General features: G+C 49.6%; 8 non-coding genes across 8 annotated transcripts; all 8 read right to left on the minus strand.

Moving 5' to 3' along the window:
* Positions 1–645: 645 nt before the first annotated feature.
* On the minus strand, positions 646–717 carry Trnah-gug (transfer RNA histidin (anticodon GUG)). The gene has a single exon. It is a non-coding gene; the product is annotated as a tRNA-His (tRNA).
* A 646-nt stretch (positions 718–1363) lies between these two features.
* Positions 1364–1445, minus strand: Trnal-cag (transfer RNA leucine (anticodon CAG)). The gene has a single exon. It is a non-coding gene; the product is annotated as a tRNA-Leu (tRNA).
* Positions 1446–1892: 447 nt separating this feature from the next.
* On the minus strand, positions 1893–1964 carry Trnah-gug (transfer RNA histidin (anticodon GUG)). Its single transcript has one exon. It is a non-coding gene; the product is annotated as a tRNA-His (tRNA).
* Positions 1965–10233: 8269 nt separating this feature from the next.
* Trnah-gug (transfer RNA histidin (anticodon GUG)) lies at positions 10234–10305 on the minus strand. Its single transcript has one exon. It is a non-coding gene; the product is annotated as a tRNA-His (tRNA).
* A 6005-nt stretch (positions 10306–16310) lies between these two features.
* Positions 16311–16382, minus strand: Trnat-ugu (transfer RNA threonine (anticodon UGU)). Its single transcript has one exon. It is a non-coding gene; the product is annotated as a tRNA-Thr (tRNA).
* A 246-nt stretch (positions 16383–16628) lies between these two features.
* Trnat-ugu (transfer RNA threonine (anticodon UGU)) lies at positions 16629–16700 on the minus strand. The gene has a single exon. It is a non-coding gene; the product is annotated as a tRNA-Thr (tRNA).
* Positions 16701–16946: 246 nt separating this feature from the next.
* Trnat-ugu (transfer RNA threonine (anticodon UGU)) lies at positions 16947–17018 on the minus strand. The gene has a single exon. It is a non-coding gene; the product is annotated as a tRNA-Thr (tRNA).
* Positions 17019–17264: 246 nt separating this feature from the next.
* Positions 17265–17336, minus strand: Trnat-ugu (transfer RNA threonine (anticodon UGU)). The gene has a single exon. It is a non-coding gene; the product is annotated as a tRNA-Thr (tRNA).
* Between the last annotated feature and the right edge of the window lie 469 nt (positions 17337–17805).

The raw sequence follows: 17805 nt of genomic DNA on the forward strand, positions 1-17805 counted from the left end.
TTTAGTCCATGTCGCGTCCTTTGAATGATCTCATTGCAGGCAGCGTCGGAAGTCATCTTAACATAAACGACGCTGCTAATGATCGATAGGTGTATGCCGATGAGTTCGTCACGCGGGATCTTCACGTCTTCGCGTAGGAAGCGTTCGACGGCCAGTGCTTTGGGTCGTGCGTATTCGTTTGAGAAGGTGAACTTAAGAGTGTTCTTTCTGTAAGAGTTGGCCATTACAGCTTGTTCGACTGAGAAGCGCTGTGACGAGGAAGTAAACAAAACACTCCGCGCGCGCAGCGGCGTGGACGGCCGAGCGCGGTGCGCACTGCTGCCCTGCCGAACGCAGACGACCGCTCGGCCACGCTACCTGTGCCACTGTTCATCGCTTTTGTAGAAACAGTTCACGACACAGCTTCCTGATCTGCTGCGACTGGCTGCTCATCCATTGCACCTCAAACAAATGCCTTCTTCGAATAGAGATTCACTACACAGGCAGCTGCCCGCGCTCTGGTGCGGCGGCATTACGTGTTGATAATGAATTGGTAGTGCCACCTGCAGCCTGCGGAACATGAGTGAAAAATCAAGAGGGCACCGTGATTTCAAACACTGAGTCACAATCGTCACTGCAGCGACAGCAAGGCAAAAGTTTAAAAATTACCGTGACCAGGATTCGAACCTGGGTTATTGCGGCCACAACGCAATGTCCTAACCACTAGACGATCACGGCCACGGAAGCACCGCCGACAGCAGTTCTCGCGACTGCAAGTGGCGATGAACAGCAAAGCTCGGCCCACACACCACTGCGTCTCCCCACAGCTGCGTCAGACGCGATCTCCATTATATGTATACTGGCAAACGAACGTGTCTGCGCTGTTAGGACACCAAGCAGTGTGGTTAGCTGCATTCAACCCCCGTGGCAATGTCTTGCAGACCTCCAAGTCTGTTGACCACAGGTATGTGCCTCGATAAGAGGTGGACAGATGTCGCATCGCTCTCGCCGTCACTTGTCACGCCGAATCGTACTTAACGTAGTTTTCTGCAAGCGTCAGCGGAGCGTCAGTCGAGCTAAGTCGTATCTTAGCCACTAGACCACACCGGACAACGGCACAAGGGCTCCTCCAGCGAACACAGCAAGCTATACGCACGCTACTTAACGACAACTGTAAAAATAGACGCTCCCACTTTGTACAACGGCATGCTCGGGACACATTTCGTGGAGACGAACGCCAGCCATCGTGACACCAAACTGCGCCTGTGAATCATGTCGTTGCACCGCGCACTGTGCTGCGACAATTTAAGAAAGAGACGCTCACGGCTTGCTGCGCTGTTTCGTCGCGGGTAGTCAGTGCTCCGGCTTTCGAGACAGAAAACATTGGCAGCGGTGGGATTCGAACCCACGCCTCCGAGGAGACTGGTGCCTGAAACCAGCGCCTTAGGCCGCTCGGCCACGCTACCGACGCCTCACGGTGGTCAGAGGAGCTGCGTTCTACCCCACGAGAAAACACCGCAATGGCACAAAAAACGAGAAAAAACTGGCAGCGGTATGATTCGAACCCACGCCTCCGAAGAGACTGGTGCCTTAAACCAGCGCTTTAGACCGCTCGGCCACGCTACCTGTGCCAGTGTTCATCGCTTTTGTAGAAACAGTCCACGACACAGCTTCCTGTTCTGCTGCGACTGGCTGCTCATCCATTGCACCTCAAACAAATGCCTTCTTCGAATAGAGATTCACTACACAGGCAGCTGCCCGCGCTCTGGTGCGGCGGCATTACGTGTTGATAATGAATTGGTAGTGCCACCTGCAGCCTGCGGAACATGAGTGAAAAATCAAGAGGGCACCGTGATTTCAAACACTGAGTCACAATCGTCACTGCAGCGACAGCAAGGCAAAAGTTTAAAAATTGCCGTGACCAGGATTCGAACCTGGGTTATTGCGGCCACAACGCAATGTCCTAACCACTAGACGATCACGGCCACGGAAGCACCGGCGACAGCAGTTCTCGCGACTGCAAGTGGCGATGAACAGCAAAGCTCGGCCCACACACCACTGCGTCTCCCCACAGCTGCGTCAGACGCGATCTCCATTATATGTATACTGGCAAACGAACGTGTCTGCGCTGTTAGGACACCAAGCAGTGTGGTTAGCTGCATTCAACCCCCGTGGTAATGTCTTGCAGTCCTCCAAGTCTGTTGACCACAGGTATGTGCCTCGATAAGAGGTGGACAGATGTCGCATCGCTCTCGCCGTCACTTGTCACGCCGAATCGTACTTAACGTAGTTTTCTGCAAGCGTCAGCGGAGCGTCAGTCGAGCTAAGTCGTATCCTAGCCACTAGACCACACCGGACAACGGCACAAGGGCTCCTCCAGCGAACACAGCAAGCTATACGCACGCTACTAACGACAACTGTAAAAATAGACGCTCCCACTTTGTACAACGGCATGCTCGGGACACATTTCGTGGAGACGAACGCCAGCCATCATGACACTAAACTGCGCCTGTGCGCTAAGTCGTATCCTAGCCACTAGATCACACCGGACAACGGCACAAGGGCTCCTCCAGCGAACACAGCAAGCTATACGCACGCTACTAACGACAACTGTAAAAATAGACGCTCCCACTTTGTACAACGGCATGCTCGGGACACATTTCGTGGAGACGAACGCCAGCCATCATGACACTAAACTGCGCCTGTGAATCATGTCGTTGCACCGCGCACTGTGCTGCGACAATTTAAGAAAGAGACGCTCACGGCTTGCTGCGCTGTTTCGTCGCGGGTAGTCAGTGCTCCGGCTTTCGAGACAGAAAATATTGGCAGCTTTTTTTCTTTTTTTTTTTTTTGTGCCAGATGTAACTTAAACTAATACGAACGTTGACGAAAGAAAGTTGCAAAGTGAGCCTCTTGCCTCTGAGGCACACGTTGTGAGAAGGGAAAACAGTAACGTAGGCATCTTCACGGAAATCAGGGTAATTACATGAAGGCTTAGTGAAGTGCGAAAAAGAAAAAAGTATAGATATATTTATAGATAGATAACCGCCTGGAAGGAGTCATGGAAAGGTCCAGTCAGTACACAAAGCAAAACGCCATCCAGCAATGCAGAAATTAAACACGGATGTACACCGTGAAGAAAGGAGTAGCGGTGATCACGCTGAATAGACGAGAAAGAAAAGAAAATAATGCAATGCAATAAAGAAAAACACACCAGGAATCCTGACCAAAGGAAAAGCAATGAAACACTACGAAATGTTCACAAAAAAAAAGAAAAAAGAAAAAGGGGCACTTTCATGCAACGCCTCTCCTCGGCATCACGATCCCAAACCACTACATGACAGAGTGGTAAACAATAAGAAAAATAAAAAATAAAGGAAGGTAAACAAAATATCCTCGCATAATACCATATACGAGGCAGTTCCGAAGGGAGAAATGTCTCCCATGTACGTTATATTTTTCGTTTCTGGTACTGAATATACATTCATCGCAAGACGAGGTCTCTTACTATCACGTCATAGTTTTAAGCAAGAAAGTGTAATTTTAATTAAGTCGACATCGGTAAAAGAGCAAAAGCATGTGCCAAGGCGACATGCAGAAAATTTGCAAAAGTCATAGCATAGTCTTTTCGAACACGGTACTTGCCATGTTCAGCCCATAAGTATGTGAGAAAATCAAGACGATCCGTGAGTTTGAGGAAAAATAGAGAATAAATCGTATGGCCGATTAACCAGATGGTGGCGTTGCGCTTGGTGGTCGGAAATGCGTTACACTCGGGTACGATTGCAGCTGCCACGGTAACCTGCGCTGTAGACACACTGTTGACGAGACGCACCATATCCCGAGCAGTGTCCCACACAGCACGGAACCGACGGCACACGAAGCGGTGTTCAATAGTATCCTCGTCATGGCACTCTTCGCAGGCGGGGGACGGACTCAGATGAATAGAGTGCAGTTTAGCGTTCGTAGGAATCGTACCATTGACGACTTTATACCACGTCGCTCTAACGTGTGTAGGAAGGACGGGTGTGGCGATGTTTCGCCAAACTGTTCGCCAGTCAGTGTGCGGCATGCGGTACTCCCACTTATTCCTGGCCGGTGATCCCCGCAGAGCACGGATAATGTCGCCGACACGGCCTCCGCTGGAGCCACCATACGCAAGATAGCTGTTGTCAAAATAAAAACGCCGCACGTAATTCAGCGCAAAGGGTATGTGGCTGACAGAGACCGGGGCAACTACAGAAGGTGGGCGATAGTGATTGAACAACATGACCGTGGCACTGCTGGTGCCCTTCTCCAACACGGCCGTAGTCCGTTTGAGAAGGAGCGCCGCGCATTTGGCGGAAAAATCCACCAGACCGAGTCCCCCATCGGCTGGATTTAAGGTGCAGGTGGCTAAGGAGACTTTGAAAATGTCCCCTTTCCAAAGGAGCCAGTAGACGGCCTGTTTAATTGCGCGGTCTAGGAGCTTAGGTACCGGGAGAACTTGTGCTAAATACCACGCTCTAGCTAAGATGGTAGTATTGATAAGCTGCACCTTATCATAAAGCGCCAAATGCCGGGCCGCATGAATTTTGACAACCGCCCTAATTGTGTGTAAGGTGGGACGCCAATTCAGAGCCTCCATGCGCTGAGGATTATCAGATAAAATAACCCCCAGGACTTTGTGCTGCTGCACAACACTGAACCAATGTCGACGCACATGGCTCATCCGTGGAGTAAGGGGAAGCAAAACCGTCTTGTGAACATTCACAATGGCTCCCGTCGCCTTCTCAAATTGCCGGAGAACAGAGTACAGGGTATCTACATCTGCCGGCCGACCCAAGAACACTCCAAGATCGTCGGCATAAGCCCGGCAAGTAAGGCGATCTTCCCCAAGTTGGATCCCCGGACACTCGTTGCAGATAGACCGCAGAAGCGGGTCGAGCGCCAAAGCGTAAAGTGTCATGGACAATGGGCAACCCTGTCTGACCGAGCGAGTCAGACGTATAGGTGGACTGAGGGACCCATTGACGATGACACTCGATGTGGCATTGCGCAAAAAAACCTGAACCGTGTGGGTAAACTTACGGCCAAACCCCATGGCAACCATCACACGCCGTAAATAGGCATGGCCAACCCTGTCAAATGCATTCTGGAAATCGACCAACATAATCGCTGCCGACCGAATCCTGTTGCCGTGTACAAAGCCGATACAGTCCCTATAGGCCAGAACGGCATCAAAAATATTCCTGTCACGCACAGCACACGTCTGATGTTCACAGAGAACGCGCGGCATGACTTGCCGCAGTCTGTGCGCGACGCACCTCGCCATGATCTTATAATCCGCGTTCAACAGAGTGATCGGTCGAACAGTATGTATAGTCGGCGTCGCTTTAGATTTCGGAAGGAGCGTGATGACCCCGCTGCAAAATCAGGTGGTAGAGGAGCGCCATTAAGAACTTCATTGGCGATAGCAGTTAAAGTATCGCGTAAAAGGTTAAAAAACTGCAAATAAAATTCAGCGGGAATGCCGTCCATTCCCGGAGATTTCCCCCTAGGACTGCGCTTGACAGCTTCGTGCAAGTCGTCGGACGTAAAAGCCTCATTAAGATGGACACGGTCTGTGCGGCTTAAAACATTAGGAACCCCCTGTAAAATACGACGTAGCGCAGCGGGATCGACATCAACATCTTGAAAAAGGGACTCAAAATGTGCGTGGATTTCATTCTCAATCGTCACCCTGTCGGAGGTCTTTATTCCATCCCGAGTGACCCACGCATTAAAGGCCAATCGTTCGCGCATCTTCCGCTCTCTGTTGAGATGATATATAGAGAGCGGCTCCCCGTCCACGGCACCCACAGGCTGGCTCCGAGTAACCGGCCCTCTACCCTTCCGCCGCAGATCGGTCAAAAGTTCTGCCTGAAATTGTTTAAAAATGGGAAGAAGATGCGGCTGGGCCGTAACTTGTCGGGCGAGGTCCTTCAAACAGCTCTGATAAAATTGTGACGTCGAGCGACGCCAGTGCGCTGCGTCACGGCTAAAATTAATTAAAAAGGTCCGGACGGCAGGTTTGGCAGCGCCAACCCACCACTCGAGGACGCTACTATCACCGGGTTTAGTCTGCAAAAGTTTGTGCCACATATCAGTAAAGGACTGCTTAAAATGGGAGTCGGCGAGCAGGCTGCAGTTAAACTTCCATAGATTTTTGCGATGGTAAGGTCTAGAAAGTGGAAGGGAAAGTTCACAAAAATAACTGCAGTGATCTGAAAAAATAACTGGCCCGACCTCAGATCGAGCCACCGAGGCTGCTAGTGACGATGACACATAAATCCGATCAAGTCGGCTGTGTCCCGTCGGATAAAAATAAGTATATTGGGTTTCAACCGGGTGGAGCATTCGCCACGTGTCCTTGAGATTAAAACTTGTGAGGAGCGTGTGGAGTTCCTGACACTTGTTGGGGCGCGGCTCCTGGTCGCAATCATCGGTGACCGCATTAAAATCACCGCCTAATATGATATGAGCGGCGTTCCGATGCAAAACCCCACACAGCTCCTGACCATAAAAGAGCCGCCGCGCCGCGTAGTCGCTGCCGGAAGGAGCGTAAACATTAACAAACACGACGCCTTCAATAGTGCACGCAATAGCGCGGCCAGTAGGGAGACACTCAATATTCGTGACAGTGAGGCCGGGGCAGACTACAATAGCAGTGCCGGTGACATCGTCGGACACCACATTATCCACAATAACGTAGTCACTCAGATCGGTTAAAAGCATCAGAGCCTCACGTGTCACTTCTTGCAAAAAGGCGACATGGCAACGGGTTTCACATAAAAGAGTTTTTAAGGCAAAGACCTTATGCGGACTACGCATTTTGTTAACATTTACGGTAAGAATATGCCACCGACGCGTGTCAGGAACCATACACAACGCAAGGAACAACAAATGCAGTGTTCACAAGAAGCGAAGCAGTTGCGCTGCGAAGATAACACGTAGTGTGGACAAGATCGGCGAAAATGGCATACCGACAGGTGGCAGATAGTATACACAGAGTACACACGAAAGAAAGGTCCACAATAACGGTGACAACGGCGCCGCCAAAGCAAAGCAACATGTGAACATGAACGGCGAAAAGGAGCCACCGCAGGCTATCAGACACCAGCGACAGGGAAAACACCAACAAATAAGCAAAGACAAATAGAGGTGCCTCGGCACAACTAGGACGACGCAGTCGATCGACAGGAGCGGTGAAAAACAAACAGCCGACGCCGTACACAAATAAAATTGACAGGTCGCAAAGTGGCACAACGAAAGGTCATGTCGTCGACAACAACGGTAAAAGCCATCCCCCAACAGGTGTAGACAGGAGACGTAGGTAAATAGTAAAAGAAACGGACAGAATAAAATTGCATGTTCGCCGCCAATACTATTCCACGCAATTCGTCGGCATGAACGGGGAGACTGTGCCTCCGACGGGGGGCACGTACCATACACAATCTAAAACAATAAATAATATTAAGAATAAGAAATAAGAACTAAAGAAGCGTGCACAACGGTGGACGCATCAGGTCCACAAACAGCAGCCATGGTGTTGGCACCAACGGCTAAATGTGCCGCCGATGTACAACATACACCACAGACAGTCAAAGACCAATAAATAATTGCGCACAAGAATGCATGCACACGCGCCGCTAAGACTATGCAGATCGTCGGCATTCACAAGGAGAATGTGTCCGCAACGGATGCACACAGCAGACGCAGAAATTTAAAATTGTGCACTACAACAGCGACACATGCGCCTTTAAGACAGCGCATGGTATTGAGAGCAACGGGGAAAACACACAAGTAACGCGTGTCAGACCCCATACACAGTTAAATTAGACAATAAGACTAAAGAAATGTGCACAGCTGGGAAAGCACACGTGCTGCCGTAACGATCCAAATTAGCGGCAAGAACGATTAAAATGTGCCTCCGACGAGCGGCGGACACCAGACACATTGAAAAGTACCAGACACAGTTAAAATACACAACAAATAAAAGGACACAACGATGGGTGCAGTGGCGCTGCCTAAACTACACTTGCGTGTGACAGTATCGATTAAAACGTGTAACAGACCGGTTTCCCAAACTACAGACGAGGAAACGTACAAAAAACAAATTTAAACTTACACAACGACGGATGCATTCACGCTGCCAAGCAGTGAGCAAGGCACTTTACGTACCGCCGCCAGTCCCTTCATCCACCTCCACGTCCGCCGCCCAGTCACACTTAGCACTAGAAAACCCGGGGGGCTGAACCACCTCCGTGTCCATATCAAGAGCGGCACCCGACGGAGCCGCCGTGGCAGGTCCAGCGCCGGCGGGAGGATCAGATCCAGAATCCTGCGAGTGCGGCCGGATGCGACGGCAACGTGAGTCGTCCGATTTGCGTTTGCCTGCCACGAGTGCAGGCGACACGCTCGGAGTAACTTCCATCGCCGTACCGCTTGTCACGACAGGGTCCGTTTGAGTGAGGAAAACTTTGAGCTGACGAACTTTCTCGTCCCTCTTTGACTCCGCGGAACTCACGGACGCCTCAGGCTGACTGTGAGCGGCAGGCCGCTGCCGACGGCGATCGGCAGCCGACACCTGCCGCGAGTCAACAGCCGCGCGCTGCGAGGCCCGTTGCAATTTCTTCTGTTTGGAGGTGGACTTGTAGGGTGGGACGCAAGTCACCACCGGGGACGGCGTTCGCCCCTTACGAGAAGAAACACCCGAAATACTAGCGCTACGAAAGCGGGGAGCGTTGTCAGCCCTCTCAATCGGCCGTTCCCGACGCGGTTTAGGTTCCGCGGGGGCGGCAAGACGCTCCTCACTATCGACAACAACGGTGGCAACAGCAGACACATTCTCAGTCACAACAGAGGGAGCAGCCTCGGGAACGGGTTCCGACACGGACAGCGTTACAGCTGCCGGTGCGTGTTCAGACACGATCGGTGGCTCAATTCTATCGACAGCTGTGGGAGCAGGCAACGGGGCCTCCACAGTTGCGGGCACAGAAATCACAGGCAACGCCGGGGAGCTATCAGCAACAGGAACGGAAGGTGTAACGTCCATAGCAACAGCGTCAGCCGCAACCTCAGGGTCAGACACACGATGCGCACGTGCGGGGGAGGCGCCAAGCGCGACCGCCGCCCACGTCACCTCGTCCTGACCGTCCGTCCGTGGTAATTGCACAGGGCGACTACGTTTCGGACAGTCCTGTCGAAAATGTCCGGTACCATTACAAAATGAACAGGTCGCCGGTTGGCCGCTATAAGTGATAAAGGCCCGATGGCCAGCAACAAAAACAAAGGACGGTATATGCTGTCGAACAATCATGCGGACACTGCGAACACCATTTTCAACATCATAATAATACGCTGATGACCATTTCTCCTTTACGACCGAAAGCACTGTACCGTACGGAAGTAAACTACGAGCAATTGTTTCATTTCTCACTTCAAAAGGCAGGTTAAATACGCGAACAGTACGAATTCCATAACCCGCATTCGACATCACAACATCACTGATAGTACCGTCAAGGTGCTTAATTTTACGTACACCACCATTTACGTTCACTAATGTTTCACACATATCGGAAGAAGACAATTTCAGAAATAACGAATTGAGGAACGCGTCAAGTTGAACGCCGAGGACTACACTTTTCGGCAATTGAAGGTCGTTTTTAACCCATAGGTGAATTTCGAAAGCAGTAGGCCTACGGACGGATCTGTCAAACGCGCACTGAGTGTTATTCTGACGATTCTCTGAGTTATCAAGATCCATAGTACTCACTGAACGATCAAATCAAAGAAGAAACAGCGCCGCGAAGCACACGCCGCCGACCGCGATCCGCACGTAAACACCGCCCGACACGCCGCAGCGAGCGCGCAATGTGTTCGGGCCCACGGCTCCGAAGAGACTGGTGCCTTAAACCAGCGCCTTAGACCGCTCGGCCACGCTACCTGTGCCAGTGTTCATCGCTTTTGTAGAAACAGTCCACGACACAGCTTCCTGTTCTGCTGCGACTGGCTGCTCATCCATTGCACCTTAAACAACTGCCTTTTTCGAATAGAGATTCACTACACAGGCAGCTGCCCGCGCTCTGGTGCGGCGGCATTACGTGTTGATAATGAATTGGTAGTGCCACCTGCAGCCTGCGGAACATGAGTGAAAAATCAAGAGGGCACCGTGATTTCAAACACTGAGTCACAATCGTCACTGCAGCGATAGCAAGGCAAAAGTTTAAAAATTGCCGTGACCAGGATTCGAACCTGGGTTATTGCGGCCACAACGCAATGTCCTAACCACTAGACGATCACGGCCACGGAAGCACCGCCGACAGCAGTTCTCGCGACCGCAAGTGGCGATGAACAGCAAAGCTCGGCCCACACACCACTGCGTCTCCCCACAGCTGTGTCAGACGCGGTCTCCATTATATGTATACTGGCAAACGAACGTGTCTGCGCTGTTAGGACACCAAGCAGTGTGGTTAGCTGCATTCAACCCCCGTGGCAATGTCTTGCAGTCCTCCAAGTCTGTTGACCACAGGTATGTGCCTCGATAACTTGTCACGCCGAATCGTACTTAACGTAGTTTTCTGCAAGCGTCAGCGGAGCGTCAGTCGAGCTTAGTCGGGCCAAGTCGCATAAGAGGAGCAACAAAATGCGCCTTTCCGGTACCGGGAATCGAACCCGGGCCTCCTGGGTGAGAGCCAGGTATCCTAGCCACTTTTTTTTTTTTTTTTTTTTTGCGGTGGTATATATCAGGATCACTACCTCTCAAGCTCGTCTTCACTTAGTAATGGCATGAATGTTTCCGTGTCGTTCTGCATTCGTCGATGTTTCAGTTCTTGAAGGTTTGATTCAATGTTGTCATCTCTTAGCGTTGAGAGTATGTTCGCCGTGATGGCCGCCGCGCTGTTTCCTTGCAGTTATTCACTAAAGTAACTGTTGTGTTCCTTGAGTTGGTGGAGACAAAAACAAGATCATATATTTCTCTTTCCGCATCGTAGATAATAAGGAGAAAAATAAAGTTCCGTATTGAGGAAAAATGGGTATCTAGAAAGAAATACTGCCTCGTCTGTGTTAAACTTCATCAAATTAAAATATACGTGTCTTCTGGGGAACGTAAAGAATCAGAAATAAATATTGGTTCCACAAGTTTGGCATCCTGTTGCATGCTGCTTCTCTTTTACCTTAGGTGCACACATTGTACCACCTATGAAACAATAAAGTCCAGAGAACTGACAAATAGATACCCTGATAATAGAAGAAAGAAATAAAAAACAATAGTCGTACTCAATGGTTGGCACACTTAAAGTTTTCCATCATTCAAAGCAACGGTGAGAAAATTCTGAAATTTTTCTCTATATTTTCGTAATCGTTTGATCGCGTAATATTCGGCAATAAGATACATATGAAAATCAGAAAGTGTAGGCGTTTTAGTCGTCAGCATATAATAGAGGTACTGTCCAATTAACCAGGTATAGCTATTATTTTTAGATTTCGGAAATAATTGCCAGTGCGGGTGCAGTATATCCTGCAGTTGTATTGCGGATGGCGTCGTTCTTTTAATAAGAGCCAGTTTCATTCTCGTCCAGTTCCAGATTTGCGTTTGATCTCTGCAGTATAATATGTGTTGCAATGTTTCCACATGTCCACATGTGTCGCAAGTCGGTGTAGGCCGTAATTGGATCTTACACAATTTCTCCCCCGTGGGCATCACCTCGTTCACAACATCATACCACACGGAACGAACTCGGGAACGAAGAAAAGGAGTGCTGATATTCATCCAAATTTGTCGCCAGTTCTTGCCAGGATACTTCATTTCTATAGAGTTATTCTGTTGCCGATTCGTAAATACACTGTAGACAGCCGCAGCAGTGAATGCTTGCAGGTGTTGATGCACATAGCTGGACTCCACGTAATATCGGCGAATATGAACGAGCTCGGGATGGATAGGTCCAACATTTATCGGTGGCGTCATATCCGGTGGTCGTAACTGCTGGAACAGACGTGCCGTAAGACCTGTCTGACTACATCGTAAGATCCTTGATGTTCTAGCTAGAAAAATCGCTAAGCACTGTAATTCAACATCTTTAAGGGCTAGACCACCTTTATAGTGAGGTAAAGCGGTAGCCTTAAAAGCGACTTTAAAAATATTACCTCGCCAAACGTACCAGCCTGCAAGAGCTAAAATTCTGTTTGCAATATCGGTAGGAATAGGGAGAACAGCGGCAACATGGTAAATCTTGCTGAGAACATAATAATTGACGAAATGTGTTCTCTGAATATTGTCTAAAGACCGCATATTGTGCTCTCGAATCAAAGCTCGAAGGACGTTGAGCTTCTTTTCCCAATTCACTCTCACCATTTCCCGTGGATTCGGAGTGAGAATCAAACCAAGGTGCTTGAGCTGGTTGGTTGCCTCTAACCAAACGGTGTTCGCGAAGCGAGCCTGCGGACCTAAATGCAAGACTTTGGATTTCCGTTCGTTAAGGCGTGCACCGCAGGCGCTGGCATACCGGTTGACAAGCCGTCGCACGGTATCGAACTCTTCGTCGTTGTTGATAAGGACGCTAATATCGTCCGCATAGGCATGACAGACGGTCTTTGTATTCAGCGTTTGAAGACCCGGTAAAGTGACGCAAAACGTCTTCAGTAGTGGCTCTATAGCAATGGCGAAAAGAGTCGTAGAAAGCGGGCACCCTTGTCGCAAACCTTGTTGAATGGGCACAGGGGCTGTTAACTGGCCGTTGAATTTCGCGCGGGAAGACGTATTGCAGATACAGTTCCTTATCATCTGTACGAAATGCTGGTTGAACCCCAGTTTTTCCATCGTTCTGAACAGAAATCCGTGGTTAGTCCTATCAAATGCCTTGTCGAAGTCAAAAAAGACTATTGCCAACGTGGTCTTACAAATCCAAGTCAAATATGCAATATCTCGGTATTCGCACAGGGCGTCTATCATTGATCGATCAGTAACCACGTTCATGTGGTGTGAACCAAGCACTTTACTAAGGACTGGCTTAAGTCTGGCATTGATAATCCTAGTAAAGATTTTGAAATCTGCGTTGAGTAGGGTAATTGGTCGTAAGTTATTGAGTGAAGTCCCCGGTGAAGGTTTGGAGACTAAGACTATCATGCCCTCAGTGAACTGCGATGGAAGAGCAGTATTCATTAACAATTCATTATACATGATAGTCAGTTCGTCGCCGAAAACATCCCAGTACCGAAGATAAAATTCAATCGGCAAACCGTCTAAGCCTGCAGCTTTTCCTTTCGCCGCAGACGTAATGATAGACTTCACTTCGAAGTTAGTTATGTTTGCCAGGAGCTGTGCGTGGTCGTCCGGATCCACCGATGCCGTAATGTTAGACAAAAATTCCTCTCCCGCCTCTACATCTGTGTCAGGCAGTGAGTAAAGTTGCCGGAAATAATTCCGAATAAAAGCCTTAAGCTCGCCTTGCTCATCATAAACACGACCGTCGTCATCTGTCAGTTGAGTAATGATTTTTTGTCTGCCTCTTTTAGCTTCCCGTATGACGTGGTACAAGGACGCTGACTCGTTAAAGGTGTCATCGGAAGCGCGCGCCCTGACTTGGGCTCCTGCCAGAGACTCACGAACCAATGCGGTGATTTTGGCTTTGGTACGTTTAATGCGAAGGAGATTGCCAGGCAGTGCAGAGGAATCGTTATACAACTGGCGGAGAGCGGTAAAATAAAACTCCAACGTCTGTTTCTTCCAGTACGCCTTGGCCCTGGCAAACTGACAAATACATTTCTTTATGTGCGGTTTCACTAACTCCGTCCACCAGTGAACACGCTCCCTATATCTTTGTCGGCGCTGGAGGCACCATTGCCACGTTGCAATAAGATCCCCTTTCAGGTCGCCGTCGTCCAACAGTGCGACGTTCAGTTGCCATACGCCTCGACCCAAAAAGGTTTTCTGCGAGACGTGCCTAAGCGTGATGTGATACGCACAGTGGTCGCTAAAATTAACAGGCCATATTTCACAATCCCTGGCAGCGCTTAAAATGTCTTTAGATACATAAAACCGATCCAGACGACTAGCGGAGGCAGCGGTAACATAAGTATATCCGGTGACCTGCGGGCGAAGTGAGCACCAGGTATCTTGTAAGTCCAGCCCATCAATTAAATCTCGCAACTCCAAACAAAAATTAAAATTCGGACACTGGTCTTCTCTGCGTACAACACAATTAAAATCGCCGCCCAATAAAATCCTCGAACAACCACAGGATAATAATGGCACAATTTCATCGCGATAAAAAACACTCCGATCCCTTCGGCCTGTAGATCCAGTCGGGGCATAGACGTTGATCAAAGGCAAATCTTCGAATTGTACGACAGTCCCTCTACCCGTTTCTAAAATCGCTCGAGGTCTGCAAGTGATGCCCGCTTTGTACAAAATTGCAGTCCCTGGCTCATCGCCGATATTGATGATGGCCTCATAGCCTGTGACATTCCCGACCTTGGGTGTGACGACTTCTTGTAGGAAAACGATATCTATATCGGCGGCGTACACATAGTCAGTCAAACATTTTAATTTGACATCAGATGTTATTCGATTTATATTAGCAGTTGCAATTTTGTAATCCCGCATGAGAAAGGGTGATACCATGTTAATGCGTATCGTCAGCCCAGGATGGCTGCCTGCTCGACCCCGGCGAGGGAGTGGTATCCATAAATGCATCGGGTCCAGAACTGTCGACATGCATCACCACATCGGTCTCCTCTGAATGCTGCACGACCTGTACGCCATCGTCTGTGACGATTCTCTCACATTCATCGGTCCGGAACTGCTTGATAGTACGTTGCAGTTTCTGTTCAAGAGTACGAGTTTCCCCGTCACTCTGCTTACGGACCGATTTCTTTTGTCGTCCTTTCTTCTGAGGACGGACGTCTTCAACGTGTTCGTTGTTGTCGGGTTTCGCAGCGGTAGGAGTAGCACCCGTGGGAGACTGTTCGTTGCCGGAAACTGCGCTTAGCGGAGAAGACACTTCAAGGGGATGGGAAACTCGCGGCTGGTTACCAGAGTCCTCAGGTGGAAGACTCTCCACAGATGGGAGCATAAGTTGATCGGGCAACCGAGGTGGAAGTTCCGCACGGACCACGCCAGCATCGGAAGGGCGCGAATTTCCGGCCCCATCGTTTGCATAGTTTTCCACGTCAGGAGCAACGGGCATTCGGCTCGCCGTAGTTGTGTTTACACCGGCGGCGGTCACGTCTGGCACAACCTCAGCGGCGTGCAGCTGTGGCGCGTAACAACAGACGGACCGACAAGGGTCTCGGCATACGTCGGCCTATTGCCATCCTGCCCTGCTGCAAGGGCATCACGTTGTCGTAAAACACGACGCACTGGTTTAGCACGGGGACACGCGGCCTTCAGATGGTCCGTAGAGCCACAAAGTACGCAAGTACGTGGTTGCCCCTCGTACATAACGATTGCCCGGAAGCCTTGTACCACGACATTAGACAGGATATGGTTGGAGAGGTCAATTCGCGCTACCCTGACACCATTATCCACATTGAAGTGTTTAAGTCCACTCCACTGCTCTTGGTGAATGTCCAATACGTTCCCATACTGGGACAGACATGGCCGAATACGATCAAGTTCAATTTCAAATGGTAGGTTGAACACACGGACCCTGCGCAGACCTAACCCAGCATGGGTAACGACAACTTTACAAATTTCACCATCAGAATTAACGAACACGGCAGTACCCTTAAATAAGTCAATTACACGTAAACAAGGCTCGTCACTAACAAGTTTCACGTAGACAGCATTCGCCAGGAAATCGTATGAAAATCCTAAAACTTCCTCGTCTTTAAGACCCAATCTGTCGAAGAAGAAATCGACTAATTCGTGGACCTGTGGTCGGCTATAACCGAACGGGAATTGGAAACGCAACGTGTAACGGCGTAACTGATCATCCATGGCAAAGGCCATGATGTACTTACAAGGCCCAACCAGCTGCAGGCGCCGCCAAACACGCGCGGAGCGAGCACTCCGGCACGTCTGCACACGGCCGCTGCTGCGGCGGAACTACAGCTAAGGCGGCTGTTGCAGTGTACAGTTCTCGCAGTCGTCACAGCGCTCGCTAAAAATACATTCCACAGCTTAGAAAATGCGTACGAAAATCTACTCTGCCACAACAATTCGCTACCACTGAGGTCCACAGCGATGGCTGAAGGGGTGTTGCTGTCTTTCGTCTATCATCATCTGTTATCTTGGCTCTGGCCCGAAAAGACAAGCTATTTTGAAATTTTCGGTTCAAAGCATTACATTGGCCCATTTAAAATTGTGCTGCCCCCTGTGAGAATCGAACTCACGACCCCTGGTTTACAAGACCTGTGCTCTGCCCCTGAGCTAAGGAGGCTGTTGAAGTGTACAGTTCATGCAGTCGTCACAGCGCTCGCGAAAAATACATTCCAGAGCTTAGAAAATGCGTACGAATATCTACTCTGCCACAACAATTCGCTACCATTGAGGTCCACAGCGATGGCTGACGGGGTGTTGCTGTCTTTCGTCTATCATCATCTGTTATCTTGGCTCTGGCCCGAAAAGACACGCTATTTTGAAATTTTCGGTTCAAAGCATTACATTGGCCGATTTAAAATTGTGCTGCCCCCTGTGAGAACCGAACTCACGACCCCTGGTTTACAAGACCAGTGCACTGCCCCTGAGCTAAGGAGGCTGTTGCAGTGTACAGTTCTTGCAGTCGTCACAGCTCTCGCGAAAAATACATTCCAGAGCTTAGAAAATGCGTACGAATATCTACTCTGAAACAACAATTCGCTACCATTGAGGTCCACAGCGATGGCTGACGGGGTGTTGCTGTCTTTCGTCTATCATCATCTGTTATCTTGGCTCTGGCCCGAAAAGACAAGCTATTTTGAAATTTTCGGTTCAAAGCATTACATTGGCCCATTTAAAATTGTGCTGCCCCCTGTGAGAATCGAACTCACGACCCCTGGTTTACAAGACCTGTGCTCTGCCCCTGAGCTAAGGAGGCTGTTGAAGTGTACAGTTCATGCAGTCGTCACAGCGCTCGCGAAAAATACATTCCAGAGCTTAGAAAATGCGTACGAATATCTACTCTGCCACAACAATTCGCTACCATTGAGGTCCACAGCGATGGCTGACGGGGTGTTGCTGTCTTTCGTCTATCATCATCTGTTATCTTGGCTCTGGCCCGAAAAGACACGCTATTTTGAAATTTTCGGTTCAAAGCATTACATTGGCCCATTTAAAATTGTGCTGCCCCCTGTGAGAACCGAACTCACGACCCCTGGTTTACAAGACCAGTGCACTGCCCCTGAGCTAAGGAGGCTGTTGCAGTGTACAGTTCTTGCAGTCGTCACAGCACTCGCGAAAAATACATTCCAGAGCTTAGAAAATGCGTACGAATATCTACTCTGAAACAACAATTCGCTACCATTGAGGTCCACAGCGATGGCTGACGGGGTGTTGCTGTCTTTCGTCTATCATCATCTGTTATCTTGGCTCTGGCCCGAAAAGACACGCTATTTTGAAATTTTCGGTTCAAAGCATTACATTTGCCCATTTAAAATTGTGCTGCCCCCTGTGAGAATCGAACTCACTACCCCTGGTTTACAAGACCAGTTCTCTGCCCTCCCCCCCCCTTTTTTTTTTGTCGGGTCTCCTTCCGCCCCTTCAACCCGTCCTGTACGCTCGCCAGTTTTGGCCTTCTCGGCCCGGCTTCTCCGCCTTTAAAGAGAGAAGGTAACTTGATGATGTGGAAACGCGCTTCTGCTGAGCGACTAACAAGTATGCCCTTT

This window comes from Schistocerca cancellata, chromosome 3 (assembly GCF_023864275.1).
Source record: "Schistocerca cancellata isolate TAMUIC-IGC-003103 chromosome 3, iqSchCanc2.1, whole genome shotgun sequence".
NCBI lineage: Eukaryota > Metazoa > Arthropoda > Insecta > Orthoptera > Acrididae > Schistocerca > Schistocerca cancellata.